A 12,034-nucleotide genomic window follows, 5' to 3' on the forward strand; every position below is an offset into this window, starting at 1 on the left:
ATCTCCAGTTAAAGGGACTAGGCAAGCGGGTGATGGGAAAGACCTCAGCCTGAGACCCTGGAGAGCCGCTGCCGGTCTGAGTAGACAATGCTGACTTTGATGGACCATGGGTCTGGTTCAGTATAAGGCAGCTTCATGTGTTTATCAAAGGACAAGTATCCAGTGAATAACTGGTGAAATTTTGAGCAGTCAGCGGACACCCAGGCGTTTTAACAGCAAAATGTGACCCCAGAACTTGCAGGGGGGGGGGGATTGAAGAGAGGTTTTGGAATGCTAGGACTGTTTCCTTGGATATCTTCTCGGAGCTATTCGACCGGCTCATTTGTGAACTCTGGTTGCAAGAAGGCATGATCAAACTGTCAGACTAAGCAGAACGGGAAGGGTCAGGCTGACATTGATCTCCCATTACCGGGCTAAAGTTCTCTTCTGACAAAACTTCACTTCTAAAGTAAGGCGCCTTTAAGCATGTGCTGTGATCTGTGTCTTGGCTGTCCACTTGTTATTGGGGGGGGGGGGCAGGGGAAAAGAAATGGCTAACAACAGAAGAATGGCTTTGCTGGATCGGACCCAAGTTCTGTATGCAGCATCAGGTTCACTCAGCAGTAAGGCCCAGTGAGTCCAGTAGGTAATTCTCAATGTGTTATAATGTGATCCCATTTGAAATGTATTCAACCAGAAGGTCCCATTGAACAGGAAGAAAGGGGGTCCAGGGTTAGATGGTGGATGGGGTTACTCTCTTCCTCCAGGAGACTACGGTTCTCAGCTTAGGGGTGCTCTTAAAACATAAGAAAGGCCCTGCTGGATCAAACCCAGGCCCATCAAGTCCAGCAGTCTGTTCACACAGTGGCCAACCAGTTTGCCTCTAGGAAGCCCACAAACAAGACGACTGCAGCAGCATTGTCCTGCCTGTGTTCCCCAGCACCTAAGATAGTAGGCCCACTCCTCTGACACTGGAGAGAATAGGTATGCATCATGACTAGTAGCCATCTTGACTAGTAGCCATGAATAGCCCTCTCCTCCATGAACACGTCCACTCCCTTCTTAAAGCCTTCCAAGTTGGCAGCCATCACCGCATCCTGTGGCAGGGAGTTCCACAGTTTAACTCTTGGGCCCAGCCATGCAGCTAAAAGGGGTCAGGCAGCGACCCAGGGGCCAGGGTCACCTTCACTTTTCCTTTCCAGGACAGGGACAAAGCCAGCCCCAGTATTGCGTAGCTTCGAGCAAAGCCAGCCTTCGTGGCCGGAGATCTATGAAGAGATTGCTGGGTGGTTTTCTCAGATGCCATCAGTGGCACTGGAACGTGGCACTCCTCCCTGGGGCTTCCAATGGGCCCTGTCCTGTTGAGGAAAGCATGCAGATATACAGGTATTGTAGGGATTGCTCTTGAATCAAAATCTAACGTGGCAAGAAAATAGTCAGCATAGTGTTAAGTGGTTAGACTCGGATGTGCAAGACGTGGGTTCAGATCTTGAGGCTCTTCCAGGAAAGCCTGCGTGGTGGCCTTGCGCACGCCCTCAGTTGCACGCACTCAGCCTCGCAGGGTTGTTGTGAGGGCAGAAGGGGGGAGCCATGTAAGCTGCCTTGAGCTCCTGATAGGGTTGCCAGGTCCCCCTCCCGGTGGAGGATGGGGGTAGAGTTACCAGATCCAGGCTGGGAAACTCCTGGAGATTAGGGGATGGAGCCTGGGGAGGTCAGGGACCTCCGTGGGGTACAAGGCCAAAGACTTCCCCCCTCCAAAGCATCCCTTTTCTCCAGGGGAACTGATAGTTTGGAAATGAGCCCTAATTCCGGGGGATCCCCAGGTCCCACCTGGAGGCTGGCATCCCTCTCCTGGGAGGATAAAAATGAGGAAAGGGGTACAGCATTAGTAAATCTAAAGGAGAACACTGAATTTGTGGGAGAATGGGAGGCATGGACAATATATTGTGAAAATGAATTAAAGTTGGGAAGGCTTAAAGGTTATACTTTGATCTAATTCAAACGAGAGAAGTAGAAATATTGATATTGATTTAGATTAAAAGAATTGTAATTAGATTGATATAAGAAATACATTATAATGATTCTTGTGGGTTATCCGGGCTGTGTAACCGTGGTCTTGCTGGCGAAACGTCAGGAAAGAAAATACCAAGACCACGGTTACACAGCCCGGATAACCCACAAGAACCAATGAACTCTGACCGTGAAAGCCTTCGACAATATATTATAATAAATTAGAATTTAAATGCAAAGGGGACAATTAAGTAATCAAATAGATAGAGGAGGGGAGAGGGGAAGTCAATGAAATACTAGCATTAATTAGTTATTTGGTTAAGGAAAATAATGTTTATATCATATAATAATGTTATTGAATGATGCAAATTATTGTGATATAGAAAAAACAATAACAAATTTTAAAAAAAACGAGGAAAGGGGGGGAAAATGCAAAGGGGGTGACACCTCTGCCCTCCCTCCCCTCGCAACAATTTGCCTTTCCCCCCCATTCAAAATCCCGACCTCGAAGTCTTCTCCTCCTCCTCCTCCCCCCCCCGTTCCCCAGCCTCCTCCCTTCCTCGGAGGGGGTGTGTCACGTGCGGCCCGCCCCATTGGCCGGCGCGGCGGGAGCGGCGGCCCTGATTGGCCCCGGCGCGTTCGGCGGAGCGAGCCAGCTGCGAGCCACGGGTAACCCGGGGAGGGCAGGAGGCGGCGGCGGCGGCGCGGGCAGCTGGACCGGGAGGAGACGCCGGCGGTTGTCTGGCCGCGGTGAGTGGGGGGATGCCCGGTGGGGGGGATGCCCGGTGGGGGGACCGTTTCTGTGCTGGAGACCCTCTGGTTGTAGCCGCGTCCACGGGGAGAACAGAGGCGAGATGGCTATATAGACATCTGCTCAGAAACGCTAGCTTCTTATAGAGCATTAGACGTCTCCCCAGCCCCCTGAACTTATTTTTGGGAGGGGAGGTCCATCCATCTTCCCTTTTAACCCTTTCTAACGTTGTGCCTCCCCCCCATCTCTTTATTCCCCCCCCCCCCCCACTTTACAGCCCGAGGTTTCTGCAGAGGCCTCCCCAACATCTAGGGTAGCCAACCCCCAGGTACTGGGAAAGAAACAAAGGACAAAAATTCACTTAGTAAAGGTAAGTACTAGACGTTATAACTATCACTGATATATCAGTGATAGTTATAACGTCTGGTACTTACCTTTACTAAGTGAATTTTTGTCCTTTGTCTTTTCATGTACTGTTTGTTATTTATGTAGTCACTGTGTGTGTGTATCTATATATCTATATCTATCTATATCTATCTATCTATCTATCTATCTATCTATCTATCTATATTTGCACCCAATATATATATAACTGCATTGATATTTGTGCTGTTGTTGTTTCTTTCCCATATTATACAGCCCAGAGCCTTTTTTTTTCTTCCCGTCCAACCCCCAGGTACTAGCCGGAGATCTCCCGCTGTTACAGCCAACCTCCAGCCAATAGAGGTCGGTTCCCCTGGAGGAAAGGGCAATTGGACTCTATGGCGTTGAAGTCCCTCCCCCACACCCCGCCCTCCTCAGGCTCCGCCCCCAAAACCTCCCGCAGATGGCGAAGAGGGACCTGGCAACCCTACCAACATCTCCTCCCCCCCCCCCCCGCGTTCAGTTTTTGGGAGGGAGGCTTCAAATATTCCCCCCCACTTTCCTTTTTTGTCCTTTTGGGAGACCCTCCCCTCCTCCTCCTCCTGTTTCTATCTAGGTATCCAAAGCTCTCCAATGTATCTACCTGGGTGGGTCCCCTCATTTTCTAAAGTTAATTTCTCAATCGAAAGCTTATTATATTTTTATCCCACCGTCCTTCCTCCAGGGATCCCAGGGATGAGTCTGACCCCCCCCCTTCCTCCCCACAACCCTGTGAGGTAGGTTAAACAGAGAGGGAGTGACTGGCCCGAGGTAAAAAAATGAGCCTTGCGGATGACCCGGGATCTGAACTCAGGTCTCGCCAGACACCACGCCCCGCTGCCTTTCTGTCTCCGCTGTCCCCTGTTTTCACCCCACCACCACTACAACAGACGCAGAATGGTTCTAGGTTTCCCGTAATTCCCACCCTCCCTCTCGCCAAGGTCTAGTTGTGAGTCCGCATAATTGCTGATCTCCCTGCCATCTCCCCAAACCCAGCCCCCCACCCCATTTAAAGGGTCTCCCTGTTTCCAAGACAGCCTTCTCTCTTACCTCCCCCCCTCCTTTCTGTCTCACTCTGTCCCCACCAGCCCCATTCTCAAGGCGTCCCATTTCTTAGGCTCGCCACTGCTCCTCCATCCTTTCCAGCATCCACTGATGGCCCATGGAAAGGAACAGGAGGCTCCTTTAGGCCCAGAACCGGCCTTTGCACTGGGATAACTTTGTCAGAGCGATTTTGCCATTTTCCTTGGACTTCTTCCAACGTCGCTGCCAGACGTTTAAAGCAAATATTGTGACAGAATTCTACCAAGACTCGGGCTGCAAGCCTTCCTCGGTTTGATTAATCAGCCGAAGCGTTTGTTGATGGATAATCTGGGGCTCGGAGTCAAAAGGCATGCTTGATTTTCCTCCCCACTTTTTCGTTCTGTAGTAGGAAATAGAAAAGAAACGCAAGGTGTGTGTGCGCGCGAGACCTTGCCACGTTTGCCATTCACAGTTTGGGGAGGCGCTTCACACTTCCGTCTTAAGCTTATTCTTCCCTTTGTAATTACCAAGCATTTTTGTTTCAAGCCCAACCTTCTTCTGAGGAGCCCTTGGGTGGCGTCGAAGGCGGGTACCGCTTTCACAACCCTACCAGGTAGGGGCGAGTGAGAGATAGTGACACGTCCTAAAGCTGTTCAGCTCTGAGTGGGTGGGGGATTCGAACCCGGGTCTTCCGAGCCAAAGGTCAAACTAAATAAGATGCTGGATGGTAGCTTTGGGGGTGCTATTGGAGGTTGTTTTTTGGCAATTAAAAAACAAATGATCTGATTGTGGATCTGTCAGTGATCTACTGTGAGTCTAAGTCAGACAAATGTAATGAATTGTTTCTGGAAGCTAATGAGTGGGGCGGGGTGAGGGACACAGGACCCATTTGTACTGGGCTGAGAAGGATGAGGCTTCAGCTTGGGCCGTTGGCCTAGGGCCAGTGAATAAAGCCTGAGGAGCTTCTTACTTCCAGTGTCCAGTTGACCCATTCATGCATGTAGACAGGGTTTCAATCTCCCTCTGCCTTTTACTACAGAACCAAGCCTGGAATGTGTGGTTGCTTAGCAGTGGCCCCCGAGGGAATTCGTCACTTAAAGCTATGGGCACTCCTTTTGTCATTTTGGGATTTTTAAAGTTTTTTTTTTTTTTAGATTTCACATTTTCCTGCAAAACTAGGCCCTTTTCAGGTTTGTAGAAAGATCTGTCTTGCCTGTTCACAGCTCCTGTCACCGGATTTAAGTATCCTCAAATTTGGCCAACTTGGCTATTAGTATATGGATTAGAAATGTTTGCCATTTAGACTACCGCATCTCTTCTTTTCCCTAACTCCAAGCACCCAATCCCGCCTTTTCTCCAGGGTTCCTAAAAGGCAAGATAAACTTAGAAGCCAGACGCAACCAGAGACTTTTCCGCTGTCCTGGCTGGATGACTGAAATGTAATCTCTGTCGGGTGTTGGCACCCTAGAGGCTGCTGTTGAACCACATGCAAAATAGATTTCCAGCCAAATGAGATAATGTTTTGCAAGCAGCTGCCTCTTTCCTGGGAGGATGCAAAACACCAGGAAGCTGTCCTGTTGCAGCCGCTTCGCCAAGGGTGGGACTGAGTGCTCGGCTGTGGCCTCTGGCCGCTAGGCCTTTCCGGGAGCAGCGGTTACCATCACCATGTGGCATTAGTTGATTCAAGCATGTGGCCAAGGGTCTGGAGGCCAGATCCCCACTCCCCCTTGAAACTTGCCGAGCGCCCTTGGGGCAGTCAGCCTTGCCCACTTCACAAGGTTGTTGTGAGGGTCAAATGGGGGAAGGGAGAACCATGGACATCGTCTTCAGTTCCTCGGGGAAAGGCGGCATTTTAAAAAGGACTATATGTAAGAAGGCCGTGGCTCAGTGGTAGAGCCTGTGCTTGGCATTCAGAAGGTCACAGGTTCAATCCCTGGCATCTCCAGTTAAAGGGATGTGAAAGACCTCTTCCTGAGACCCTGAAGAGCCGCTGCCAGTCTGAGTAGACAATCCTGACTTTGATGGACCAAGGGTCTGATTCAGTAGAAGGTAGCTTCATGTGTTCATGTGAGGCACGATGAGGATCACGAGGACTTGGAAATTCTCGATTGGCTGGCTTTGACAGCCATATATTTTTACCGACACCTGATTGGGTGAGACCTCAGGGAGGGTAACCATCTTTGTGAATCAGAATCAATAAGATTATCACTGTCTCGGTGGAGAAATGCTTGTCGTTATGATGAATGGTTAAGGCCAGACTTGTCAATAGCAACCAGGAACTCGGGTATCAGGAGTGTGGTAGTGGTTTTGCCCCATGTGCGTTGTTGGACCGGAGCACAACACTGCTGGAGTGTGGTGTGTCCTGCAATTTGCAGAATTGTAGAAAAAGGGCAGAATCGACTCCTGCTGCTGAAAATCTCAGTGGTTGCTTTGGGCAGGGGGCAGGGGAAGAGAGAACAAAAGATCCTAGCCCATATGGATAACAGACATGGCCAGAAGTTGCAGGGGTCCCCACACGCCTGGGCGCGTCATGTTCCAAAATGGCCAGCTTTGTGTCGGGGAAAGGCGGTGTCCACCAGGCAGAACGGAACAAGAGTCATAAACGTTGGCTCAAAGTACGGTGGTGGCAAAAAAGGCAAAGTCCTCGATAGGGATTCCTTCGAAGGGGAACGGACGTAAGCCAGCTGGTGGCGTAAGGTGTTGGTGTACATCTGTGGTGAGTCTGTGTTTGGAATATTGTGTACGGTTTTGGAGGCTTCGTCTCAAAAAAGATGCTGTAGCTGGAAAAGGTGCAGTAAGAAGCAATGAAAAGGGTGGGGGGATTGGAGCACCCTCCGTAGCAAGGACAGGTAAGAAACTTTAGAATCATAGAGTTGGAAGGGGCCACCAGGGTCATCTAGTCCAACCCCCTGCACAATGCAGGAAATTCTCAACAACCTCCCTCCCCACACCCCCAGTGACCCCTACTCCATGCCCAGAAGATGGCCAAGATGCCCTCCCTCTCAACTTGGGGACGGGGCATGGTAGACATCGATAAAGTGATAAGTGGGGTAGAAAAAATATAGAGAATTTTTTTCCCCTCCCGTTCCCATTTTGCTAGAACTTTGGGGAAACCCAAGGACGTTGCTGGGAAGTACCAGTAGATTCAGGACAGACACAGAGAAGTACGTCTTATTTTTCATAATTAACCAGCGGAGTTTCATAACCCTCGGCCGCCTTTGTCGTTTCTTTCACAGCCCGATGACTAGCTAGGGCAGGGAAAGAGAGAAAGCCATTAAACCCGATCAAAAGTCGCCAGCGAGTTCTTCTCGGGCAGATTTCCACCACCCTCAAAAATTCCGGTTAGTAATTGAGCTTGGCGGCCACGTCTCATGAACTCAAGTACAGAAGTCCGTCCTTCACGGAACTTGTTAGCTCTGCTGTCGGAAAGCGCAAGGAAGGAAGGTTAGAGTTTAGAGTTCGATCTCTCAGCCAGGCCTGGTAATTTTGCGGCATTCAATAAACATTTGGCCCTAGGGAAGCAGCTAACGCCGGGCTGGTGTCTGGCCCGCAAGTCCTGGGATTCGACCCTTGATTTCCGTCACTCAATTCTCTTTTATCGGGTGCTTTGGGGCAGCCGTGGAAAGGCGGGATCTGGATCAGATAAAGGCAGGGCAGGGCTTCGACTGTGGCACCGGGAGAAAGAGGCGCTTGCGAGTTAGCCGCGCTTAAGATAAGAAGCAAAGGTCGTCTTCACTTCTGAGAGGGTTTCCCAGTAACGGAGAAGGAAAGTTTGGCGCCAGTCTTATTAAAACAATATAACGGGTTGGATTCGACAGACCTGTTCGGTGGAAGAAAGATCTGCCTGCTAATGCAAGGACCCATGTGACAGGATTGTTTTGAAGGGAAGGCGTGGGATGCTAACCTTTATGACGCTAACCTTTATGACGCTAACCCCGCCACTGTATGATCTCTTCTGACAAATAACTAAATTCCTTGTCGCATTTTCCCCTCAATCCCTCCTTTCCTCCAAAGGCCTGAGCCTGGTGCCCGCGGCGCTCTCTCCTCTCCCATTTGATGCTCACAACGGCCCTGCAAGGTAGAGTTGGCTCTGAGGGGGAGGGAGGGAGAGACGGTCACCTGGCCAGCAGCGTAGTGGCTAAGCAGGAATCGGAACCTGGGTCTTCCAAGGCCGATACTCTCCTTGGCTGCAAGATGCTCATTCTTTACGCCACTGAGGAAGCAAAAGGATGAAGAACATCAGTCTTAAACGGTTGTGCTTTTTCCATTCTTTTTTCCCAGCAATAAAAAATCCCAGTTGGGTTGTAATTTCTGTAGAGTTACCAAACAGACTTAAGTCACCCTCTCCCGTTTCCTTGGCGGGGGACCACCTTCCCTCCTCCTCCCATCGGTTGCTACAGCAACTGGGTAATAGCTCAACCAGAGAGGCCGTGGGGCGCTCTCGTTTTTGTCCCCTCTGCTCACATCCCTGCCCCGTCGCGGGTACCATGGCAACACAACCAGGGGCACGCGGGGCCGCTTCCTTTTTTTTTCTCACAGGGAGTTAAGGAGAGAGCTGCGACTGCTGGGGGGGTGGGGGTGTTACCTATGAGTTTCAGCGGCGGATCCTCCACACATGTGCACGTGTGTCGTGGGCGCGTGAACTCACGCTCGTCTTGCGCCGGAGGAGCAGGGCAGTGGCTCAGTTCTTTATGAGAGGTGGTGGTGGTTGTGTTATGTCATGGATGCGGAATTTCAGGGCTGCAGTGACATAAGAACATAAGGAAGGCCTTGCTGGATCAGACCAAGGCCCATCGAGTCCAGCAGTCTGTTCGCACAGTGGCCAACCAGGTGCTTCTAGGAAGCCCACAAGCAAGACGACTGCAGCAGCACCGTCCTGCCTGTGTTCCCCAGCACCTAATATAATAGGCATGCTCCTCTGATGCTGGAGAGAAAGAAGGAAGGAGGGAAGGAAGGAAGATAAGACCAGCCCTGCTGGATCAGACCAAGGCCCGTTGAGTCCAGCAGTCTGTCCACACAGCGGCCAACCAGGGGCCTCTAGGACGCCCACAAGCAAGACGACTGCAGCAGCATTATCCTGCCTGTGTTCCACAGCACCTGATATAATAGGCACGCTCCTCTGATCCTGGAGAGAACAGGTATGCAGCATGACTAGTATTCATAATAACATAAGAAAGGCCCTGCTGGATCAGACCAAGGCCCATCGAGTCCAGCAGTCTGTCCACACAGTGGCCAACCAGGTGCCTCTAGGAAGCCCACAAGCAAGATGACTGCAGCAGCGTTATCCTGCCTGTGTTCCACAGCACCTGATATAATAGGCACGCTCCTCTGATCCTGAACAGGTATGCAGCATGACTAGTATTCATAATAACATAAGAAAGGCCCTGCTGGATCAGACCAAGGCCCATTGAGTCCAGTAGTCTGTCCACACAGTGGCCAACCAGGTGCCTCTAGGAAGCCCACAAGCAAGATGACTGCAGCAGCGTTATCCTGCCTGGGTTCCACAGCACCTAACAGAACAGGCATGCTCCTCTGATCCTGGAGAGAATAGGTCTGCATCATGACTAGTAGCCATGGATAGAACCTCTCCTCCATGAACATGTCCACCCCTCCCTCTTAAAGCCTTCCAAGTTGGCAGCCACCACCACATCCTGGGGCAGGGAGTTCCTGGATTCCCTTTCCTTGAGTGCCATTGTGAGACCAGGGAGGAGGGAATCAAGGCGCCCCCTCTGTCTCTATCATATGGCTCGTTCAGACGCTCGAGTCCACCTTGCGAGGGTGAACGCAAGTGTGTGGGAAGGGACAGCCCCAGGTGGGACGCAGGGTGCTGTCAACACAGTCAGTTTGGCTGGGTGTCCTCGGGTGTAAAGAAACCAAGGAGCGAATGCGCATGAATGTTGTAGGCCTGTGTCAACCAAAGGATTTTGGGAAACGAAAGATGCTTTGTGAGCCTGGAAAGCTTGGTGGGCAACTTCCGGAGCCTGGGAGGGCCAACGGTCAAACTGTTGATGGGGTGGAGGCACAATTTGCTGATTTCCCCTTCCCCCCCCCCCGGGGCACCTACCACCACCCCCAGTGGAAATGGGAGACTGCTCTTGTGGAACCTCTGGGTACTTCTCCTGGTTGGAGCGGGGGAGTCTGATCTGGAGGACTGGGTTTGATTCCCCACTCCCCCACATGAGCGGCAGAGGCTGATCTGGTGAGCTGGATTTGTTTCCCCACTCCTACACACCAAACCAGCTGGGTGACCTTGGGCTAGTCACACTCTCTCAGCCCCACCTGCCTCACAGGGTGCCTGTCGTGGGAAGGGAAGGTGATTGTAAGCCGGTTTGATTCTGCCTTAAGTGGTAGAGAAAGTCGGCATATAAAAACAAACTCTTCTTCCTTCTCTTCTTCCTCCTCCTCCTGCTGCTGCTGAGAGGGGTGGTGGAGCATGTGTGTCCCAATGATGCTTGAAGGAGGGTGAGAGAAACACACCCAGTTCCTTTTAAAAAGGCAGTTTCCCGTACGGATAGGGCTGCCAGGTCCCTCTTGGCAACTGGCGGGAGATTTTAGGGGCAGAGCCTGAGGAGGGGAGGGTTTGGGAAGGGGAGGGACTTCAATGCCATAGAGCCCAATGGCCAAAGCGGCCATTTTCTCCAGGGGAACTGATCTCTATCGGCTGGAGAGCAGTGGTAATAGCAGGAGACCTCCAGCTAGTGCCTGGAGGTTGGCAAACCTGTGTACAGGGCTGGGAAAGTCACACAGGGAAAGTTGCACACCCTCCCTCAAACCCCACTGGCATGCAAACAGCCTCCAAACCCAGAGCCGGCCCCGGCTCCCAATTTCAGCCCCGGAGTGGGCAAAAGATCTGTCCAGCTCCCATTAATTTTCTGGGTCAAGTCCTTAGAATTTCTCAGCCCCTTTTGAGACGACCAGAGGAGTCGGTCTGACGCAGCGCACAACGTCCCCGTGGTTGGGAAGCCCGCAGTAAGTTGCGCAACCGGAGGCGGCAGCCAGAAGGCGCTGGGGCTCGCAATAATATTAAGCAAGAGTCCTTTTGTATGCAGCACTGCGACGACGGTGGGAGAGGGGGGGGACCCCTGGAGCGGTCTGTGAGTCAGCACATGTTCAATTCCTGCCAGCTGCTGCCGGACTGGATTTGACCTGCTTTGGAGGCTGGCTGAGAATCCATGAGCAGGGGAAAGAAAGCTCTCTTGGTGGGGGGAAAAGGGGGCGTCCTTAACCAAGGAAGGACAGCGAGCTTAATAGATTTGACTCTTCTCCCATGGCGTTCTGTTCCCTTGATAGGCAATTAAAATTAAGACCATTCAGGGCTTCTGTGAAGGGAAACGTTCTGAGATTTTCAGGCTTCCCCCGTGGCCTTTCCCCAAGTCTGCAGACAAATGGCCAGCTTTGGGCCGGAGGGGTAGACGTTATTTTGGTTTACTGCAGAGGCCGCCTCTGAAATATTTCTCACTGTCGTGTTGTTTTAATGCCCCTGGGCTACAGCAATGAGAATCTTGTGAGAGTTAAATTGTGGAACTCCCTGCCCCAGGATGTGGTGAGGGTTGCCAACTTGGAAGGCTTTAAGAGGGGAGTGGGCATGTTCATGGAGGAGAGGGCTATCTATGGCGACTTGTCAAAATGAATACTAGTCATGATGCTTACCTCTTCTCTCCAGGATCAGAGGAGCATGCCTATTATATTAGGTGCTTTTGAACACAGGCAGGACAATGCTGCTGCAGTCGTTTTTCTTGGGGGTATCTTAGAGGCACCTGGTTGGCCACTGTGTGAACAGACTGCTGGACTTGATCATCTGTGGGTCTGATCCAGCAGGGCTGTTCTTATCTTCCTTCCTTCCTTCCTCTCCAGCATCAGAGGAGCATG

The sequence above is a fragment of the Euleptes europaea genome, chromosome 21, assembly GCF_029931775.1.
Source record: "Euleptes europaea isolate rEulEur1 chromosome 21, rEulEur1.hap1, whole genome shotgun sequence".
In the NCBI taxonomy this organism is placed as follows: domain Eukaryota; kingdom Metazoa; phylum Chordata; class Lepidosauria; order Squamata; family Sphaerodactylidae; genus Euleptes; species Euleptes europaea.